Below are 22,014 nucleotides of genomic sequence, written 5' to 3' on the forward strand. Positions count from 1 at the left end.
ATCTCTTAAGCTGGTCCGGGTCTGCTGCCAAATTCAGGTATTCAATGGTGTAGACAGAGTCTCGGGACGAGGGTCTGGATTCTCTGGAAGGTGACCTCCTCTCCCACCGAGACCGACGTGACTCTCTGCTGGAGTGTGACGATTCAGGGGACCGCTCCTTCTGATCTTGGACAGCTCGCACATGATGTCTTCGAGTGTCGGACCGCGACACTCTTGGAGCTCTGCTTCGTGTGTCAGATCGTGTAGTACCTGAGTGGCCACTTCGCTTCTCTTTGTTGTACTCCCCGCACATTGCTTCAAAGTGGTTAGTGCGACCACACTTTCGACATCTCTGGCCCATGGCCGGGCAGCTGCCCGCATGAGGGTAATCATACCCACATCGGTAGCACTTTCTTACTCTTTCCTGTCGTCTCTCCTTCCTCCATGGTTCTTGACGTTGATAGCCTGATGGCTCTTGACGGGAGGATGTGTGCGACCTCCATTGTTTGTCTCTGGAGCTTCTTCGACTGTCACTCCGGGCGTGTACGCGTCGCGCCTGTTCATGACTCCCTTTGTGTTCCGTTTCCATGACGGCGGCGTACTTCTCCGCCTGATCATAGGCTCGTGTCATCTCCTCTATTTCATCCAATCCATGCGGTTTCCTCAGTAGTCGCCTTCTAAGTTGATCCGAATGACATCCGTCTATTATTTGGGATTTGATGGCAGCGTCAGTAGAGAAAGAATCAAATTCACAGTACTTGGCTAGTCTCCGCAGACGCACCATGAAGGCACTCATGGGCTCATCCTTCCCTTGCCTGGCGGAGTGAAATGTGTGTCGTTCATAGTCTACATTTCTCTTGTGAAGAAACTTCTTGTTCAGGACCTCACACGCTTTAGCATAAGTATCTACGTCGGCAGCAGGCAGGTCTTTGAGTATCTTGACTATCTCTCGCCCCGCCAGATTGCGCAGAATAATCAGTTTCTTTTTTTCATCAGTGATGTCCGAACCTACAATATAGTCTTCAAACTCTTCCAGCCACTCTTGCCATTTGGGGCCCATGCTTCCTTCCGTTGTTACCTTGATAGGAGCGGGTGCTCGCATAAGCGATCCACTGGGTGGAGGTTGAGCATCTTCGTCGGCCATTTTGCAGCGATCTCACTGGTCTTTGTCAATGCTTGTTTATTTGGCCAACGCTTGTTTCTTGTAGTCGCCAATGCTTGTTTGCTTTACTAATACTTGTTTCTTTCAGTCGCCGATGCTTGTTTACTTTGCCAGTGCTTGTTTCTTGTAGTCGCCAATGCTTGTTTATTTTGCCAATGCTTGTTTCTTGTAGTCGCCAATGCTTATTTATTTTGCCAATGCTTGTTTCTTGTAGTCGCCAATGCTTGTTTATTTTGCCAATGCTTGTTTCTTGTAGTCGCCAATGCTTGTTTGCTTTGCCAATGCTTGTTTTCTCCCCGGCGCCTGACTTCAAAATGGCCGCCATTGACTTGCACAGGGTTGTCCTTACTGGGCGCCTGACTTCAAGATGGCCGCCGTCCTTGCAGGCACACACGAGGCTGGCTCTCCGGGCTCATTCACTCGGGGCACTCAGAACTCACCGGCGGTCGGCTTCTGGGACAGTCCACGCCAGGATTCACTTCTCCACCACCACCACGGACCTCAGGTGAGATCGGGGTGGGCTCCCGACTTGCCTTAACAGTTCCCGCGTTCTTCCGCCGATGGCCTCCCAAACCTCACGCGTCGGGCGTGAGGTTTTCCGATGTCCACTTTCGCTTGGACCCAAACCTTGGCGCTCTCAGCAGCGCTTGTCGGCAGCGCGTCGTGAGTGTCGTCCACGCCTCTGGGGCACTCCACAGGGTCGGAGTGGGCTCCCGATTCCTGGTTAACAGTCTTGTGCACTTGGGACACACGCTTCCAGTGTGCAGTGCGTTTTCAGCGCGACGACTGCTGGGGACAAGGTGATTTCTCGAGGCTCTGCACAGTGGGGTTTGCTCATCCCACCCTCGTCGCCAGTTGTAGCGTCCAGCTACAATAACCACAACTAATATACTGGTATCAACTGGAGCTTTATTATTGGCATGTTACTCCTACCTCGTCCCTGCTCTAACTAACTATATCCTGCGTCCACTCCTCCTCTTCCTCTCGCCCCCTAGCTCCTCCCACTCCCAGCTACTAGTGTGCTAACATCATAACACAATCCCGACAGTGGATCGAGCAGAAACAAACAAGCAAAAGCGAAAGCATGGCGCGTTGTGTGTAACCTGACCTACGAGGAATGCAGCTGCTACCCTGAGCAACTAACTGTAATTGCAAGCAGGGAGGTGACAGAACAGTTTTGCACTTTATGCTACTTTGCACCTTTTCCCTGCAAGCAGGAAAGCTCTATCTCTGCCCCCCTTTTTAACAAATATAAAATAAGACACTGCAAGGCTTGATGTTCTTATGTCATTAAACTGATTTGAAGCATTTTTTTTCTCAGTGGTCTCCTACATCTATGCGTCCACAAAGGCCCTATATCTTGCTTTTCATCAACTTTGTTTATTTAATCTAGGGGCTCTGTCCGCTGGACATGTCAAGGCTCATCAAAGAAAACATTTTCTTTTGTGACTTTGTTATTCCAACCTTATTGCACATGTTGATGCAGGGAAAACCATTTGCAAAACCTGGCACTTTACATAATACTTGTTTATCCGACCACTCGAGGGGAAATGACTGAGACATAGCTGCACTTTAAGACAGATGACATATACTAATGCAGAGGTCCATCCCTGCTTGTAATATTTTGGCTTACACTGTGACCTTTGTACTAGATAGTAAGAGGAGGGAGGCATCCAGAAACAAATTGTATGCAATGATGATGTATTTCAGTTTAAGACCTAGAGCCTCTGCCTAGCAGGACCTAAGACTGCTTTCATCTATATAATATCTACAGGAGGGAGGGTTCTTGGAGGAAATTCTCGGAAATGAAGAATAAGTACAGTATTTATGTAAGATCTAGAGACCTCATCAAGTAAGTCCTTTAGGAAATAGTGGCATATTTCACCTACCCCTGCCTCGTCCACAGCAACCAAATACCTTGTAGAGTTGCACTTCCACGAGCTTGGAAATTGTTTTGTATTACTATAGGCCTGCTCAGCTGTAAAATACTTTGTTTACTGTACGTCCTTTACAAGAGTAGCATGTTTGTGTAATAAGTGGGAGTGAGTGAGTGAGAAGCATTTGCACTTCAAGTCATGCGCCTTACATCAGTGTAGGATTCTAGATCTTGTTCAAAGATTGTTTTTTATTGAATGTTACTACTAGGAGAAATGTTGTGCAGTAGTGTATTTTATGATTATGCTTGTTATCTTATCAATTATACATTTACGTCATAGAGATGCATTATTGCATGTGCTCCGTATATGTCCATCCTACAAACGCAATAATTTGTTGTACTCACTTGTATCATGCTTCAATACAGACAAAACTAATATGACAGATAGTTTTAGATCTCACCTACACAGTACATGAGCTGTGATGCGAGGCATATTGTTTATTGTTCAGTGGGTATACAAGCCACCCACAGCATACCATTAGTTGTTTTAATTGTCACTCTCATTTGCAATCTTTCAGTTGCCTAGCTTCTGTAGGCTTCCTTCCTTTCTTGTGTTAGTTCCTTCCTGGAGCACAGACCAAGTATATGTGTTCTTCTTCATCTTTGTTCATCCTTATCTTTTTGCAACACATAATATTTTTTGTTAAGTGTTTCTGTATTCCTGGTAATGCAGTCTGCTTTCCTACTTTTAACACAGGCCTACGGCTTCTTATTTGTGTTGCTTTCATCCCATTTTCCATCTTGATTTAAGGTTTAGGTACTTACAACCACAACGGTACTATTCTATGGCACTCTGTTATATGCTAGTCCACTCCACGTGATCCCACTTTATGCCACTCAAATCTTTGCCACTCTATTCCGCTCTATGCCATTCAATTCTACATCATTGCACTCTACGCCACTCCACTCTATGCCACTCCACTCATTGCTACACTACTCAATGCCTCCCCTCTACTCTATGCCACTCTATGCCACTCCATTGTACTCCATGCCCCACCACTCTACACCACTCTGCTCTACACCAACCACCGCTATGCCACTCTAGTCTATACCACTCCACTGTACTCCACACCACTCAACTATGCTCGACTCCATGCCACTCTACCCCACTTTGTGGCACTCTACTCTAAGCCACTGTACTCTATTCTATGCCACTTCATTGTACTCCATGCCAATCTATGCCACACTATGCCACTTCACCCTGTGCCACTCTAAACTTCTCCACTCTACTATATACCACTTAACTTTACTCTATGCTAATCTACTTTATGCCACTCTACATGACTCCATTCCAATCTACACCACTCTGTGACACTCCACTCATGTTTATGCCGTTCCCCTCCAGTCCACGCCACTTCCCTCTACGCCACTCTACTCTATGCCATACACTAACACTCCACTCTATTCTATGCCACTCTACTCCATGCCACTCCACACTTCTCTACTCTACGTCACTCTACCCTACACCACTCAATTCCATTAAACGCCACCCTACTTTATGCCATTCCACTTTACTCTATGCCTCTCGACACTAAACCACTCTACTGTATGCCACTCTACTCTACACCACTCTACTTCACTCTACTCTATGCCACTTTACTCCATTCCACGTCACTCTACACCACTCCATTCTACGCCACCTTACACTACACCACTCTACTCCACTATACGCACCCCGGACCCTCCTCTAAGCGCTCTTATGTGTAAGAATCAATTGAATGAGGTGAGCGGTTTTATCCGAAATGATAACCCTGTATGTGGAGAGATGGACAAGTGTCATTGACTTACAGACCTAGGTACGGTTGCTCGGGGTAAAAGTGTGATGCTGGAGTTGAAAACGATCTAGTTTGTTAAACACAACACTTCTTATTTGTATTTAACCTTCAGCACCACTCAGCACTATCTTAATGTAATAAGAAAACTCTCACAATGATTTTGGTAACTTAAATAAACGTTTTTAATAGTGTTACAGAAAATTAATTCATAGATGATTCAGCTCTCATTTTTTGTCATGTGTTCAAACCTTCCAAAGTGGGTGTACAAATATGTGTACTGTTTGGTGCCTTTCCTGAACACTGTTGTAACTGCACACTCGCACTGGAATTTTCTCTGCAGTAGGCAAGTCAAGTCAAGTCAAGTCATAACATTTATATAGCGCACTACATACCCAGAGGGTTTCAAGGCGCTTAGGGAGGGGAGGTGGATTATTTGTCAAAAATCCACGTTTTAAGCTGCTTTCTGAACGCTAGGTGATTCTGGGTGAGGCGGAGGTAAGAGGGGAGTGAGTTCCATGTTTTGGCAGCAAGGTATGAGAAGGATCTGCCTCCCATGGTGGACTTGTTGATGCGAGGTACAGTGGCGAAGGCTTGGCTGGAAGAGCGAAGTTGGCGGGAGGGGGTGTAGAAGGACAGTCGAGAGTTGAGGCAATCTGGTCCGATGTCGTAGAGTGATTTGTGTGCGTGGGTAAGCAGTCGGAAGGTGATCCTCTTATTGACGGGTAACCAGTGGAGGTCTTTAAGGTGACCAGAGATGTGTTCGTTGCGTGGGATGTCTAATATGAGCCTGGCTGAGGCGTTTTGGATTCGTTGTAGTTTCTTCTGGAGTTTAGCGGTGGTACCTGCGTAGAGGGTGTTTCCGTAGTCCAGTCGGCTCGTGACTAGAGCGTGGGTGACTGTTTTCCTTGTTTCGGAGGGGATCCAGCGAAATGTTTTTCTGAGCATGCGAAGAATGTTGAAGCAGGAAGAGGATACGGCGTTGACTTGTCTGTTCATTGAGAGTGAAGAATCCAGGATGACGCCTAGGTTCCGTGCGTGGTCTGTCGGGATGGGTGCTTTTCCAAGGGCTTCCGGCCACCAAGAGTCGTCCCATGCAGAGGGGGATTTACCTAAGATGAGGACTTCTGTTTTGTCTGAATTCAGTTTCAGACGGCTTTGTTTCATCCATTCGGCGACTTCTTTCATTCCTTCGTGTAGGTTAGTTTTAGCGGTGCTGGGGTCCTTGGTGAGAGATAGGATCAGTTGAGTGTCATCCGCGTAAGAGATGATGTTGAGGTTGTGTTGGCGGGCGATGGCCGCGAGGGGGCTCATGTATACGTTGAAGAGGGTGGGACTGAGAGAGGATCCTTGTGGTACGCCGCAGATGATTTCAGAGGCCTCGGACTTGAATGGTGGGAGGCGGACTCTCTGGGTTCTTCCGGTGAGGAACGAGGTGATCCATTCCAGAGCCTTTCCTTGGATTCCGATGTTTCTGAGGCGTTGTAAAAGGGTGCTGTGGCAGACTGTGTCGAAGGCTGCAGAGAGGTCGAGGAGGATGAGGGCGACTGTGTCTCCATTGTCCAGAAGAGTTCGAATGTCGTCTGTTGCTGCGATGAGGGCGGTCTCAGTGCTGTGTTTGGCTCGGAAGCCAGATTGTGAGGGGTCGAGTGATTTGTTGGCTTCGAGGAAGGCGGAGAGCTGGTTGTTGACAGCCTTCTCGATGACTTTGGCCGGGAATGGAAGAAGCGAGATGGGGCGGTAGTTTTTGAGTTCGGTGGGGTCTGCTGTTGGTTTTTTCAGAAGGGCGGTGAGTTCAGCGTGTTTCCAATCTTCTGGGAAGGTAGCGGAGTTGAAGGAGCAGTTGATGACGTCTCGGAGGTGCGGAGCTATGACGGAGTCTGCTTTGTTGAAGATGTGGTGGGGGCATGGGTCTGTGGGGGATCCAGAGTGGATGGAATTCATCAGGCGGATGGTGTCCTCAGTGGAGATTGGGTTCCAGGCGTTAAGGGTGTTGATGGGGGGAAGATGGTCAGCTGATGGTAGGGTGGGTTGGCTTCCGGGTTGGTTGTCTAAGCTGTTGTGGATGTCAGCAATCTTGTTGTGGAAAAAAGAGGCTAGGGAATCGCAGAGGGTTTGAGAGGGGGTGATGTCGTTGGAGTTGGCCGAGGGGTTAGAAAATTCCTTGACGATGTTGAAAAGTTCCTTGCTGTTGTGGGCGTTGCTGTCAAGTCGATCTTTGAATGTTGTTTTCTTGGCTTTTCGGATCAGTTGGTGGTGAGTACGGATGGCGCTTTTGAAGGCGTCCTTGTTGCTGGTGGATGGGTCTTTTTTCCAGGCCTTTTCAAGGGAGCGGCACAGTTTCTTGGATTTCTTGAGGTCGTCGTTGAACCATGAAGCCTTTTTGATGCCAAGTTTGTGTTGACGTTTTTTCAGTGGTGCTAAGGTGTCGGCGGTGTTGGATAACCAAAGGGTGAGGTTGGAGGCGGCTTCGTTGGCGTTAGAAGAGGGGGCTGGGGAGGTTTGAAGGAGTGATGTGGAGATCTGTTCTGTGGTGATTTTGTTCCAGTTTCTTTGTAGAGTTGGTTGGAGGTGGATGATGGGTTTCGGCTTGTTGTAGGTGAAGTGAACGCAGCTGTGGTCAGTCCAGAGGAGATCTGTAGTGTGGCTGAAGGAGACATGGTTGCTGGAGGTGAAGATGGGGTCGAGAGTGTGACCTGCGATATGGGTGGGGGAAGTGACCAGTTGTTTAAGTCCGAGGTTGGCGAGGTTGTCTAAGAGGGTGGCGGTGTTGCGGTCGTTGGTCTTTTCAAGGTGGAAGTTGAGGTCTCCCAGAAGGATGTAGTCTTTGGAGGGGAGCGCGTGTGGGGTGATGAAGTCCGTGATGTCTTCACTGAATTTTGCGCGTGGTCCTGGTGGTCTGTAGAGGAGGGTGCCTCTGAGAGTGGTCTTGGGGTCGATGTGGATCTGGAAGTGAAGGTGTTCGGAGTTGGCGAGGTTGGCATCAGAGCTGGTTGAGATGCGGATTGTTTTCTTATGGACGATAGCGATTCCACCTCCTGTATGGTCGGTGCGGTCCTTGCGTGTGATCTTATAGTCATCAGGGATAGCGATGGTGATGTCAGGGGCGGAGGAAGCATTCATCCATGTTTCCGTTAGGAAGGCGACGTCAGGAGAGATGGTGTCTAGTAGGTTCCAAAGGTCAATGGCGTGCCTGTGGACCGAGCGGGTGTTGAGAAGGATGCATTCTAGGTGGTTGGGGTCGGGAATCTGTGGTGTGGTCGTAGCGGAGATGTTGTCGGTGCCGCTAAATTTGCAGGAGAAGCAGGAGAACGGTCCATGGGTGCGTCCAGGAGCGGCTTGGACGCAGGTGGGGGCGCGGCCGGGGTTAAGGGCTAGGAGGGTGGCGACATCGTAGGTAACGCGGGGGGGCTGGGCAGCGCGCGGGGCAGGGGGTCTGGCGCTAGGCGCGGTCCAGGCGCGGACGGGCGTAGACGGGCTTACCTTTGGCGCACCTTCGGCGTGTCCGTAGCGCGTGGACGCTGCGCGTGGGGACATCAGACATAAATGGAGAGAGGAGGGGGCAGAGCGTGGGAGGGTCAGCTGGGAGGCGGGGTCTAGGTGCAGGGAGGGTCTGGGACGGGCCAAGGGGTCAGAGCAAAATGGCTGCAGGGTAAACAAAAGTACGGAGGTAAATTATCTCGAGCGCTACAAACCTCGGTGTGCACCGCAGTGAAAGCGCTAGTGGTGATAACTGTATGCTAAGTAGCGTTATCGAGCGCTGCACCCAGAGTTACTGATTTCCAAGGTGAGTTCTTCAGCAGCACGAGCGCTATACAAGGCTGAATGTAAAAACACAATGCAAATGAGGTTAAGCAGCACGAGCGCTATACAAGGCTGAATGCAGACACAATGCAAATGAAGTTAAGCAGCACGAGCGCTATACAAGGCTGAATGTAAAAACACAATGCAAATGAGGTTAAGCAGCACGAGCGCTATACAAGGCTGAATGTAAAAACACAATGCAGATGAAGTTAAGCAGCACGAGCGCTATACAAGGCTGAATGTAGAAACACAATGCAAATGAAGTTAAAACAGCACGAGCGCGGCGAGTTGTTGAGCAGTAGGTTAACAATACCAACAGGAGAGGGAGGTGAGGGGAGCAGCCGTTTCTGCGCAGAGCAGGATGGCTACAGCTCTCCACGAGGGCAGGCGTAGGCTCTACCTCTGTGGGTGGGAGGGTCAGCTGGGAGGCGGGGTCTAGGTGCAGGGAGGGTCTGGGACGGGCCAAGGGGTCAGAGCAAAATGGCTGCAGGGTAAACAAAAGTACGGAGGTAAATTATCTCGAGCGCTACAAACCTCGGTGTGCACCGCAGTGAAAGCGCTAGTGGTGATAACTGTATGCTAAGTAGCGTTATCGAGCGCTGCACCCAGAGTTACTGATTTCCAAGGTGAGTTCTTCAGCAGCACGAGCGCTATACAAGGCTGAATGTAAAAACACAATGCAAATGAGGTTAAGCAGCACGAGCGCTATACAAGGCTGAATGCAGACACAATGCAAATGAAGTTAAGCAGCACGAGCGCTATACAAGGCTGAATGTAAAAACACAATGCAAATGAGGTTAAGCAGCACGAGCGCTATACAAGGCTGAATGTAAAAACACAATGCAGATGAAGTTAAGCAGCACGAGCGCTATACAAGGCTGAATGTAGAAACACAATGCAAATGAAGTTAAAACAGCACGAGCGCGGCGAGTTGTTGAGCAGTAGGTTAACAATACCAACAGGAGAGGGAGGTGAGGGGAGCAGCCGTTTCTGCGCAGAGCAGGATGGCTACAGCTCTCCACGAGGGCAGGCGTAGGCTCTACCTCTGTGGGTGGGAGGGTCAGCTGGGAGGCGGGGTCTAGGTGCACGGAGGGTCTGGGACGGGCCAAGGGGTCAGAGCAAAATGGCTGCAGGGTAAACAAAAGTACGGAGGTAAATTATCTCGAGCGCTACAAACCTCGGTGTGCACCGCAGTGAAAGCGCTAGTGGTGATAACTGTATGCTAAGTAGCGTTATCGAACGCTGCACCCAGAGTTACTGATTTCCAAGGTGAGTTCTTCAGCAGCACGAGCGCTATACAAGGCTGAATGTAAAAACACAATGCAAATGAGGTTAAGCAGCACGAGCGCTATACAAGGCTGAATGCAGAGACACAATGCAAATGAAGTTAAGCAGCACGAGCGCTATACAAGGCTGAATGTAAAAACACAATGCAAATGAGGTTAAGCAGCACGAGCGCTATACAAGGCTGAATGCAGAGACACAATGCAAATGAAGTTAAGCAGCACGAGCGCTATACAAGGCTGAATGTAAAAACACAATGCAAATGAGGTTAAGCAGCACGAGCGCTATACAAGGCTGAATGTAGAAACACAATGCAAATGAAGTTAAAACAGCACGAGCGCGGCGAGTTGTTGAGCAGTAGGTTAACAATACCAACAGGAGAGGGGGGTGAGGGGAGCAGCCGTTTCTGCGCAGAGCAGGATGGCTACAGCTCTCCACGAGGGCAGGCGTAGGCTCTACCTCTGTGGGTGGGAGGGTCAGCTGGGAGGCGGGGTCTAGGTGCAGGGAGGGTCTGGGACGGGCCAAGGGGTCAGAGCAAAATGGCTGCAGGGTAAACAAAAGTACGGAGGTAAATTATCTCGAGCGCTACAAACCTCGGTGTGCACCGCAGTGAAAGCGCTAGTGGTGATAACTGTATGCTAAGTAGCGTTATCGAGCGCTGCACCCAGAGTTACTGATTTCCAAGGTGAGTTCTTCAGCAGCACGAGCGCTATACAAGGCTGAATGTAAAAACACAATGCAAATGAGGTTAAGCAGCACGAGCGCTATACAAGGCTGAATGCAGAGACACAATGCAAATGAAGTTAAGCAGCACGAGCGCTATACAAGGCTGAATGTAAAAACACAATGCAAATGAGGTTAAGCAGCACGAGCGCTATACAAGGCTGAATGCAGACACAATGCAAATGAAGTTAAGCAGCACGAGCGCTATACAAGGCTGAATGTAAAAACACAATGCAAATGAGGTTAAGCAGCACGAGCGCTATACAAGGCTGAATGTAAAAACACAATGCAGATGAAGTTAAGCAGCACGAGCGCTATACAAGGCTGAATGTAGAAACACAATGCAAATGAAGTTAAAACAGCACGAGCGCGGCGAGTTGTTGAGCAGTAGGTTAACAATACCAACAGGAGAGGGAGGTGAGGGGAGCAGCCGTTTCTGCGCAGAGGGTCGGGTACGGTGTGAAATTACCAATAGCCACAGCCAGCTGTGAGTGATTCTTTAATCCCATTCTCTGTCTGCCTTTCTGCCTCCTCACCTTTCGAGTAAAGCTTACTGCATTGGCGTGGAGTGTCAACAACTCACCTGTGCACAAAATGCTTCGCAGATGTACAGAACAGCATGACCGGCTGGACAGGTTGAGCTGCACCCCTGGTTAGCTTGTTTCTTTACATTTATCATTCGTAACTATCATGACACCTATTTAAGGTGTATTATCATTAAATTTACTTTCACAAATAAATCATTAACCTACGTAAAGAAGCATTCTTTTAGACAAGTGGTTGAGAAATGAAGAATCCTATCTCTTATAATACGTTTTTAGTCAAAACAAAGATTGTCCCTGATCAAAAAGAAATGCAGCTCTGATAAAAAAAATCATATAACAGACATATAATACAGAGGATCCTATCTTGAGACGGGATTGAGTTTACTGAAGAAGAAAACAAATGTATTTATTGAGGCAGGTGGCCTGATTCCACAGGAGCGACTGTATTTGCAAAACCAGAGCAGCATATTCACTATTATGTGATTAATCATTTGGGGGGGGTGTGGGGGGGGGGCGTTTCCGTAATTCCCCGGAGCAGACAGGAGCAGAGACGGATCAATCCTAATCTTCGTGTGCCGACTCCAAAACTGAGGAAGTGGTGCATGAACCGGCAGTGAGTTTCAGGAGGGCTTTTTTGAAACTCCGAGATTCGGAATGACTCGTTAATTACGAGTTTCAGTTTAGACCCAGCTCCACTGGCCTTCCGACCCCCATTTTGAGGAGACTGCTGAAGGTCCGATTGTCTGACAGTGCTCTCCTCATCTTTTCAGTGCTGCGAGCCTTCGACCATTTCACGAGCATTCAGGACTTTGGAGGTATCTTTCCCCAGGATGCACTTTGCTATTTATTTGCAGCTCTCTACTCGCAATTCTGGCGCGTAACAGCTTTCCTCAGCCTTCACCCACCATTTTGCCTCACACCTTTATATGCCACTGACGGAGCTTTTATCTTATCCTATGCGGCATTTTTCTGAAACTTCATTACCACGGATTAAGTACTGTCTGCGCTGCTGAAGCGCTGGTTCCTTCAAAACACTTTGCAAACGCCATAATAGATGACTATTTCAACTGTATTACTGGGACGTATTCTAAATTCATGCAGACGCGCTAACTACATATTTTTGGACCATTTGCCCCCTTATCCTCCCATTTTGCTTGTTACATTATTGTTACATTATGGGTCTCAGATGCTCAATATAGACACATGCGTGGTTCAAAATACATACGCGGTAGCTTACGCACCAATAGGGGGCAAATTGTACCGTATATATAAAGTGGGCATATATATGTTTGTGTATCCGGAAACGTGCGGCATGAAGGACATACGTGTCCCGATCTCTTAGAGAAAGGGGTTAGGTGTCTTAAACTTTGTCTTATTAATTTCTTTACAGGTTCTTCACCGAGCTATACATACTTCAGTAAGCTACTGCGTATGTATGTTGAACCACGCATGTGTCTATATTGAGCAGCGTTCACTATTGTAAAACTTTCATTAATTAATCCTTAACCTTCACTTTAGGTTTTTAGGAGTGGCATATACAGGGCTGGTCCCTGTATGGTCCTGAAGGAACGCCAGGGGTAGCGTGAAACATGTTGACCATATACTGAACCTACCTTCATAGTTGGTCGGATCACAGTATGAACCCCAATTTTAATATACCAACCTAGGAGCAGAATAAATTATTGAGGCCCACTAGCACGGTATTTTTAAATTCAGTCTTTCACCCACTCCACCTCACTACACTTTTTTGCACCACACATAGTCCTTCACAACTAAGTGCTCCTACGTAGTTCGCAAGTCGTAGCACACCCCTTTTCATAGAGAACTGGGATGGCCCCAATGATGAAACATGTCACCGTGAGGAAACCCCGGTGAGTGAGGGGACTCAAGAAAGATATTTTTTCTTTCTTATTTTGGCTACACTTAATAATCTTTTGTGTTTAGCCACAACACAAGACAGGTCTCTGAACCCAGGAATGTGGGCTCGCTTTTTTCATATGACGCTCTAGGAGGGCGACCTGTTCTTAAGTACCTCCTTTTCCCTCTGGTTATACGTAGTCACAAATATACTCATGGAGCCTTTCATGCACTGGTTTTAACATTGTTATAGTTTTACGTCACTCATTACTATACGTTTCACTTTTGCCTCGTTCGTAGTTCTTATTTCATGTTTAACCTCTTTTTGTTCCTTTACAGGTTTGTGCTTTGCATCTTCCTCCTTTCCTCAGGTCTCTCTACAGTTTGTTGGTACCGTTCTCCTCTCCCGTCTCTGCTCATGGGTCTTGGAAGCGTCATTGTTTCGCGTGGCCACCTAATCCCCCCACCCCTCGTATGGTTTGGAATTTATGTTTTTTTTCTCATCTATTCTTTTTAGCTTGCGTATCATCATCCTTCCCTTTCATCTTTTCTTTCCTTCCTTTTTTCTTCCATGTTTCTCACTTGTACTTTTATTTATATCACAATCTCTCACTTTCTTTTCGCACATTCTATTCTTTCAAGCATTGTCTACTTCTTACATCTTACTTCTCTTTTTTCTTCTTTTTTCAAACAATTTACTATTTACTATGCATACAGTTGGTTTATTGACAGCAATGTTGTTATGTTTTCAACACTTTGCCTACTACGGTATCTGTTACAATACTATAGTCCAATGTTATGCCTTTAAAATTATTTCTTGGAATGTCAGAGGTTTACATTCACCTATTAGGCGCCAGAGAGCTTTGACCCATTTAACTAAATTAGGAACAGATATTGCTTATTTGCAGGAATCTCACTTATCAGCTGATGAATCTGCAAAGGTAAAAAGAGGTTGGGTAGGGGAGTAACAAAAAATCGCGTATGTCCATATCAAAATTAATTTGTCCAAAAACGGAAGGTGGAACAAATTTCCCCAATTTTCCTACTTACAATAAATCCTTCTTACTACATCAAGCACCAAACTGGTTCTCTGATTCTACTGCTAATACTAATCGTCCTGTCTGGACCACTCTTGAGCAATCTTTTCTTTCACCTTTTTCATTTCAGGAATATCTATTTTGTACGTGTAAACCACAGTCTGTATCTTCCCCTATAATTACATTTACCTCTAAAATACTCCCACCTACTCCCTTATCCTCTTTTCTTAACCTTCCTTTATGGCATAATAAACTTATTGTGATCAATAATAAACCTCTTTTCTGGAAATCCTGGAGACAAAGGGCTTGATTTGGGTCATCAATTATGTATGTTTGTATGTATGTATGTATGTTCTTATATAGCACTCGACTTACCCTAGGGCATCTAGGCGCTTTCCTTGGGAACCCGTCCTGGCTTTTCCCTGTGAGATAACCCGTACTGGGCATCCCCAAGGTGAAAGCCAGGCATCCCGCCGCGGGGGGGCCATTGTGGAGATTAAGCAAGCTAATGCCCAGAGTTGCAGAGTGTGAACCCATGATTAGAGTAGGCGCCGAAGCGAGAATTATCGAGTTCCTGGACAATTGGGCTCAAGACCCTGCCGCGTCGGGATTGAACCCTGGTCCCGGGTCTGACCTCTGCTTCAGGGTATGCCTCCTCTAACCAGTGAGCCACACTTCTTATATGACAATGATCAACCTTTATCCTTTACACAGGTCCATACCTTCTTTACTTTGCCTTCTAACCTCAGTTCTAAATACTCTCTTTTATTGAATGCTGTTCAAGAGGCTGATACATATTATATACCCTCTGTATCACCTGCTCCTCATAGTGTTAAATTGAGATCTCTTATTATTAACAATTCCGAAGCATCTTTCATATATACATTTTTACATACCTCACCTTACTTAAGAGTCAAAACCAAAGTAGAAATGTTATGGGAAAAAGACTTAGAATCCTCTTGGACTGTGTAACTTTGGGATGCTATATGACTCAAACTTCTTCTAGGGCTGCAAATGCCACACAGACACTTTTCTTTATATATAATAGGCTCTTACTTTCTCCACTAGCTCTTAACACATGACACACTCATCTCCCTGATACTTGTTGGTCATGCTTGTCACCATGTGCTGACCTATGCCATATGCTTTTCTATTGCAAATTGGTAAGGGAGTTCTGGGAAAAGGCGCGGTCTTAAATTAATGCCATCTTTAGTTCAGCTCACCCTTCATCTATACCTCATATCTTTTTTGGAAGTTTATCCCCTATTTGGATGGGTAGCACCTCTAATGTTCGGATCATAGATTTATTACTGGAGGTGGCTTTTTAACAAATCACCAAAAACTGGAAAGATTTTACTAAATTATCTTATCAGGCATGGTGGTATGTTGTTTGTTATAACCACAGACTGGACATGTAGTGCATTAGAGATGCAAGGTAGATGGAGAACCTCTGGTTATAAGTTGGAAGAACATGTTGAGTTCTGCTCTAAGATTGCTAATATTACACCTTTATACAAAGGGAAGCAAGAAGTGCTTTGAATGTATAAAGCAATATCTCACAAAAAAATGTAAAATGCAGCATTGATTGTCCTGACTTTCCATCGCAGGGGCAAGGCAAAGAGTCAAGATTAGCATTAAAAACCAATGGGAAGCACAACAAAAATGTAATCCTACCATCTGTGGAACAGTATACTTCGCTCCCAACGACCCATTGGTATGGTGAGATACTCTGCAGTTGGGTATGGTGAGATACTCTGCAGTCTATTGCGGAATTCAAATAGGGAGTCATGCTCGTCTTTCCCTTCTCATTGGTCATTGGTCATTATTTCAGTATCAGATAAATTGTACAGACCTAGCTTAAACTATGTTTTATTAATAGCAAGGTTTCCTTCAAAGTCTGTAAAAGCATGCTGGAAACAATCTTGTGCAAGCTGGATTCCACACTGGCTATCCTGAGAATCTCAGAGTCTTTGTTACAGCTAAGGCAATCCATAATAATATCTTGTGTAAGACCCGTCTCTTTATTTTGGCCTACTTCTAACCATTGTAAGGGTGGGCGGACTCTGATACAATTTTCTATCTGTGGAATGCCCAATTCTATTTGGCAGATTCAGTGTGAGGATGAGATAGGGGGCCATCAGGACCTTTTGCAAAAACCTATTTTCTTCGGCCTGGATAATGTCACATTTATGGATGTCCCACGCATTTGTTCTGTACCTTGCTGTAGATATACTCTGTGTTTTATAAATTTGCAAAAGGGGCATAAGTGCACCCCTGCCCCTGGGTTGTGGCAGGCTGAATAAAGTGCCAGTAGCCTTTGTTAATTTAGTCCTGCAGTAAACAACATGCAGTGCCCAAGAACCAGTGCCAGGAAAAGTTAGGTCAAAATATGAAAAAGTGCCAGTGCAATTCAGGCTGTTGTTGTAGACTATAACGGTGGATAACCAATATTTATTTGGGCCGCAGGCCTTCATATATGGACTTGTAAAATTGGTGTGCAAATCTAACACCCATAAAATCCATGAAACCATAATCTAGGAAATGCAGAGCTCATAGTGTGTGTGTCATTAATACAGTGTCATCTGAATACTGGAGTGAAGGTAAGATGGAGTCTTTAATTATTGGGACATCTGATGTGATATTCATTAAAAATGGGTGAAGATTGTTGATATATAAAAATAAATAAAACTGCGGCTAAAACACATCTTTGTCTCACTCCATTAAAAACTCTATGGGGCATATTATCAAGAACAGCGTTAAAAATTATTTTGAGAATTCCAATAGAAGCCCATGTTCTGGTGTGAACATGGGCTTCTATTGGAATTCTCCAGGGCATATTATCAAGCCCATTATCACCGCTTTAGCTGCAGTTTTCTGCCAGTAAACCGGTGATAATTTTAACGCAGTTCTTGATAATATGCCCTTATGTCTTTTGTGACCTCGCCATCAGAGTTTATTTGAACTCTAGCCTTCAAATCCATGTGCAAATATGATAGAAAGTGCACTAGTGCTTTATCCATCCGATAGGCAAGAAAATGTGACCACAGCTTTCATCGATTAATGCGGTCAAACAGTGAGGTCAAATCCATGAAAGCGAAATATAAGGGAGATTGTTTGATTATGGTTTATTTCTCAATAATCAGGCACATGTTTAGGCATTGCTCAATAGTTCCAATGTGGCTCCAAAGACAATATTGTTAAGGGTGCAAAATAGACTTCTCCTCTGCCCACTGCCTAACCCTGTTGCACAAGACCCTTCCAAGAATCTTTTCTATGGTGTTGATTAAAGAAATGGGCATGTAACAACCCGGCTGTGAACTATCGCCCTTTCTTAAAATGGGTACTGCGATGTTGGGTACTGTGATGTAAGTTGTCCACAAGAGAGTAGTGGACAGTGTGCAAGACCGTTTCAAACATTCACCAGTAAAGGTGTCCAGAAATCAGGGCTGTACTTTATGAGATTGATTGGTACTCCATCTGGGCCAGGGGACTTCCCTAAAGTCCGTAAAGCATCTTCTATCCTGCTCAGGGTTACGAGGATTTCCCTGAAATTGGGCCTATAAGGAAATCACTCGAAACTTGAGTGGCACCATAAATTCTTAAGTAACGTGCCTACCATTTCCCACTGGTAATGTGACAACTAATCAGGGTTGCTACTTGATTCATGAGTTTCACACCTGATTAGGCTGCAGATAACACCAGAGAGTCCCATTGGTGTTGTAACACTTCCCTCTTCTCCCTGAATGTAACCTCTTTATATTCCTGCATTGGAGTGACACCTCCAGAGGGTCCATAGGATTAGTTGTAAGTGCCCTACTTAATTGACAGTTAGCCTCTGAGCATTCATAACTAAACCACCTATGCTTGGTAATTGATTTACATGGTGGGCGCAATAATTTTTCTCTTTCATATTCTGTATCATTCCCTGCTAAACAAGCCTCGACCAGATTTGGGTTCTCCATGATCATTTTATGAAAGAGTTGGCCAGTTTCTACTATTCTCCATACTAATCATGAGCCATCAGTATTCGATTGGAGGTTTCTAGATCAGCATTCCATTCTGAGTTTGGGCTTAGGGAACAGTATGAGTGCCACCTCAATGGGGTTATGATCTCTAAAATTTGACGGGACTACCTTTCCATGCAACAATAGGTCCACCAAGTTAGATGATAAAAAATAAATAATCTATTATAATAAAGTAGCATCTACCCCTAACAGTAAGTATGAAATGGTCAACACAACCAACTACATCTATTACGTTATTAAATTCCAGGGAGGCTAGATGTTCATAGGTTCCAAACTTCATGTGTGGATGCAGTTTGAGGGATTTACTGGGATTTTTTTCTGCAGCAATAGTTTTGATATTCATGGGGTTAGCATTTATGACAAGCCTTGAATTAAAATGTCCTGCTAAAATAAAACCTGCCAATTGCCCTTTAATGGCAACATTACTCTGCAATGAAGAAATATAAACAAATGTAATTGGGAATTTGGTATTTGGAACCTTATTATCATTGTTATAAAAGGTTGTTGAATACAATATTGGTCCTCTCTTTCACAATCTGGAAATTGTCATTTTGTGTTTCAATAGCCTTTACACTACTCCCAGCAGGAACTTTTACTCAGATGGTCAGGCCATCCAATGCTCACCCTGACCGAAGGGGATTGCTGTGATACTATGGCATTCAAAACCATCAAATATTAGTCCCTGTGTTGCCCAGGTTTCTTAAACTTAAGTATATCACTTTGTCTTATAAATGTGAGGCATTCGGATATTGTGATCCTAGACAGAAGGCCTGCCACATTCCAACTCAGTATCCTCAGTACAGAATACCCAAAGCCCAAAATGTTGCCAGAGGGTGGAAGGGTTTCAGGTTGGGGCAATATGACTAATGGTTCGGGTGTTGGTATTTTCCTGTCAGCAGGTCTAATCTCCAGTCGGCCTGGCTCCTCAAGATTGCCTAGGGCAGAGAACTTATTACAAAGTGTGGACTGGGGCTGTAACAGTTTTGGGAACTCCATGGAGCTCCCAACACTTTAAGTTTGTAAAAGTATCTTAATGGGAGCAAACATATAATAGTTTCATTGCAACCAGTGATCTCCTGTGATCTCAGCAAGTTTCTTATACCTAATTATTATTATTATTTGGTATTTGTAGAGCGCACTGCAACCCTGCGGGCTTCCAGATGCTAGGAGATAGTTGGACCGGGAGACAGGACTGTCAGCTGTGAAAAAGGGCGGACTGCCGAGAGGGATTATATCACTGATAAGAACCAAGATTTTCAGACCTTAGGGAAAAGCCAGGTCTTAATTTTTTGCAGTACAGCGGCAGACTTTGTATGCTCCTGATTTCCAGGGGGAGATGATTCTAAAGGCGAGCTGCTGCCACGTTAAAGGCTCTCCCCCCCCAGGGTTACTTTCTTTAGCCTGGGAATCCTAGCAAGGCTGGCAGAAGAAGAACGAAGGATACGAGTGGGCTCCTACCATTGGAGCTTATCTTGAAGCGGCTTGGGTCCTTGTCCATGAAGTGCCCTGAAAACTATACACAGCAATTTGAACAAGATCCTTTGAGCTACTCGGAGCCAGTCAGCTCCGCCAGTTCTTGTGTTGTCGAGGAGCGACGGGTTCGAGAGAGAGCTAGCTTAGCTGCTGCCGCCTGGATGCTCTGAAGTCTAGGGATAAGGTATCCCGGAGATTCCAGAATCAAGGCTTACAGTAGTCTATCGGGCTTGAGATAATACTCCTGACTACCGTAGTTCATACCTGTACTGGCAGCAATGGCAACACTTTCTGAAGACATTGGATGAGCGTGTAACAGCCTCCCACCAGTTTGTTAACATGGGACTCCAGGTTTAAATTCTCGTTGAAACTGAGCCCCAGATTATATACTGTGTTCACAGGTGTCAACGTGCCATCTGAGGTTAAAGGCCAGAGGTTCGCTGGCAGACTTTGGAAGAACCCCCCACCTTACAATGTAGGATCTCCGTTTTCTCGCTATTAAACTGAAGCGAGTTCTCCTTCAGCCATTTTGCCATTTCACGCATACAGGCATGAAAGCTGTCCAGTGAGTTCGCCTGATCACCATCCAGGGATACCATAAGCAGAGTATCATCAGCGTAGTTAATCACACTGGTGTATGCTTTAATAATTCCCAGTAGAGGTTGAATGTTAGCATTAAACAAAATGGGACTGATAAAAGATCCCTGCGGTACCCCGTGAATAGTTTTCACAGATTCCGATTGCTACGGAGGGAGCGCCACTGACTGCCATCTGTCAGATAGATAGGATCGCAACCAATTTAGCGCTACCCCCTTCACTCCTAGGGTTTCCAGCCTTGAGAGAAGAGTATCATGATTTACCGTATTGAATGCGGCGGACAGGTCTAGCAATATTAAAGTTGCCGATCTGCAAAATGGACTGAGAAAGTTCACCACAATACAATCCCCAAATACATCTTTCTTCAGGCGAACCACCCACCCCATCCTTTGCTCTATTACTATCTCATTGATGCACATTGGATTGAAATGTTTGTGCTTGATGAGCCAAACTACACTTTTATTATGCAGCTCCACCCGTTATTCTGTTTGGGATTTCCTGAGAGGAGGAACTCCTGCCAACACTAAAATATAGGGGCAGGATGCAGGTCCAATTGGTCTTTGCTTGGGTTAGAGGGAGTGCCAGTTTGGACTTATTTAATGATACTGCATGTCCTTTAGACCTAGATGAGGAGACCGGCCTTTTTCTCTGATGAGTTCGATCTGATGGTATCCTTGAGTAACTCCTGGGAGCCTTCAGATGGCAATATTACTTACAACAGTATGGCTTATGGTATTGGCCCTGTTGCTCATAGCATTTTAATTCTGTCACTGATGGCACCTTCCGGGCACTCTCAAGGGCTGACATCTTAATGAGAGTATCCGGCATGTTACTTTCAATACATTTTAGCAGTTCCTTGATAAGTTCAAATTTTTCCTCTAAAATAGCACAAACCTTTCCACACAGAGTGTCTTAATTAAAACATATCTTCATTCAAAGGGGTGGATGACTATGTCAACTGAGTTTGAGACTGTTTAAGGTGCTTGTTGCATAACATCATTTTTGTTAGACCCCTTTGGTGACTTCTCAGCAATGCTTTTATTTTTAACAACAGGCTCAGGTTCTGACATAATTCTATGACATAATACTAATAGAGCTTTGGGGAGCTGGGGCCTTTTCTCTGCCAACATTATATGGATCATGGGCGATTAGAAACAGACCGAAGTCCCCATAATGCAGGGGCTCATTGAAGTGCCATTAACAGGGGAATTTTCAAAACAAGCCTCTCAACTGGAGCAGTAATCTAGTGATAATAGGAGCTCAGTTAATATAATTCCCTTAAAAATTATCCCCATGGCCCTTTCCAACATGTTGTCAGTGGTTGTAGCTATGCGTGGAGTGACAGCCAGTCCTCCAGACGCCCCATCAACCTTGCATTTGCTCATGTTAGCCACAACTAGCTCTTACCTTCTGTGAATGCTGTGAAGATCAATAATGGCTAATGGGTGACAGAGTGGGCCAAGTCGAGCCACATACAGCTGTGGATGGGTGCAGACAGTCTGGCTCTTGGCCCGAGTGCAGCCCTTGCATGTCCTGCATAGTGGGACAAATGTTCACGCTATATAGCGCTTCCTGCAAGCACATCTGATGGTGGTGTACATGGACCACCTCCTGGGGTTCTCTGTGCCGCTGATACATGAAGTCCCATTTGATAAGATGAGATTCAAAATGATGATGCATGCAAATGATCTCCCTATTCCTGAAGATGTTTCTATTTTCTTTAGCCCTAGCATTTTTGCACACTTTTGTAGGCACATAGATTTCTGTGTATTGTGCTTTATAAACCTTCAAGAGACACTTTTGTAATGAGCAAAAGGGAG

Source organism: Lissotriton vulgaris, chromosome 3_1 (genome assembly GCF_964263255.1).
Source record: "Lissotriton vulgaris chromosome 3_1, aLisVul1.2, whole genome shotgun sequence".
In the NCBI taxonomy this organism is placed as follows: domain Eukaryota; kingdom Metazoa; phylum Chordata; class Amphibia; order Caudata; family Salamandridae; genus Lissotriton; species Lissotriton vulgaris.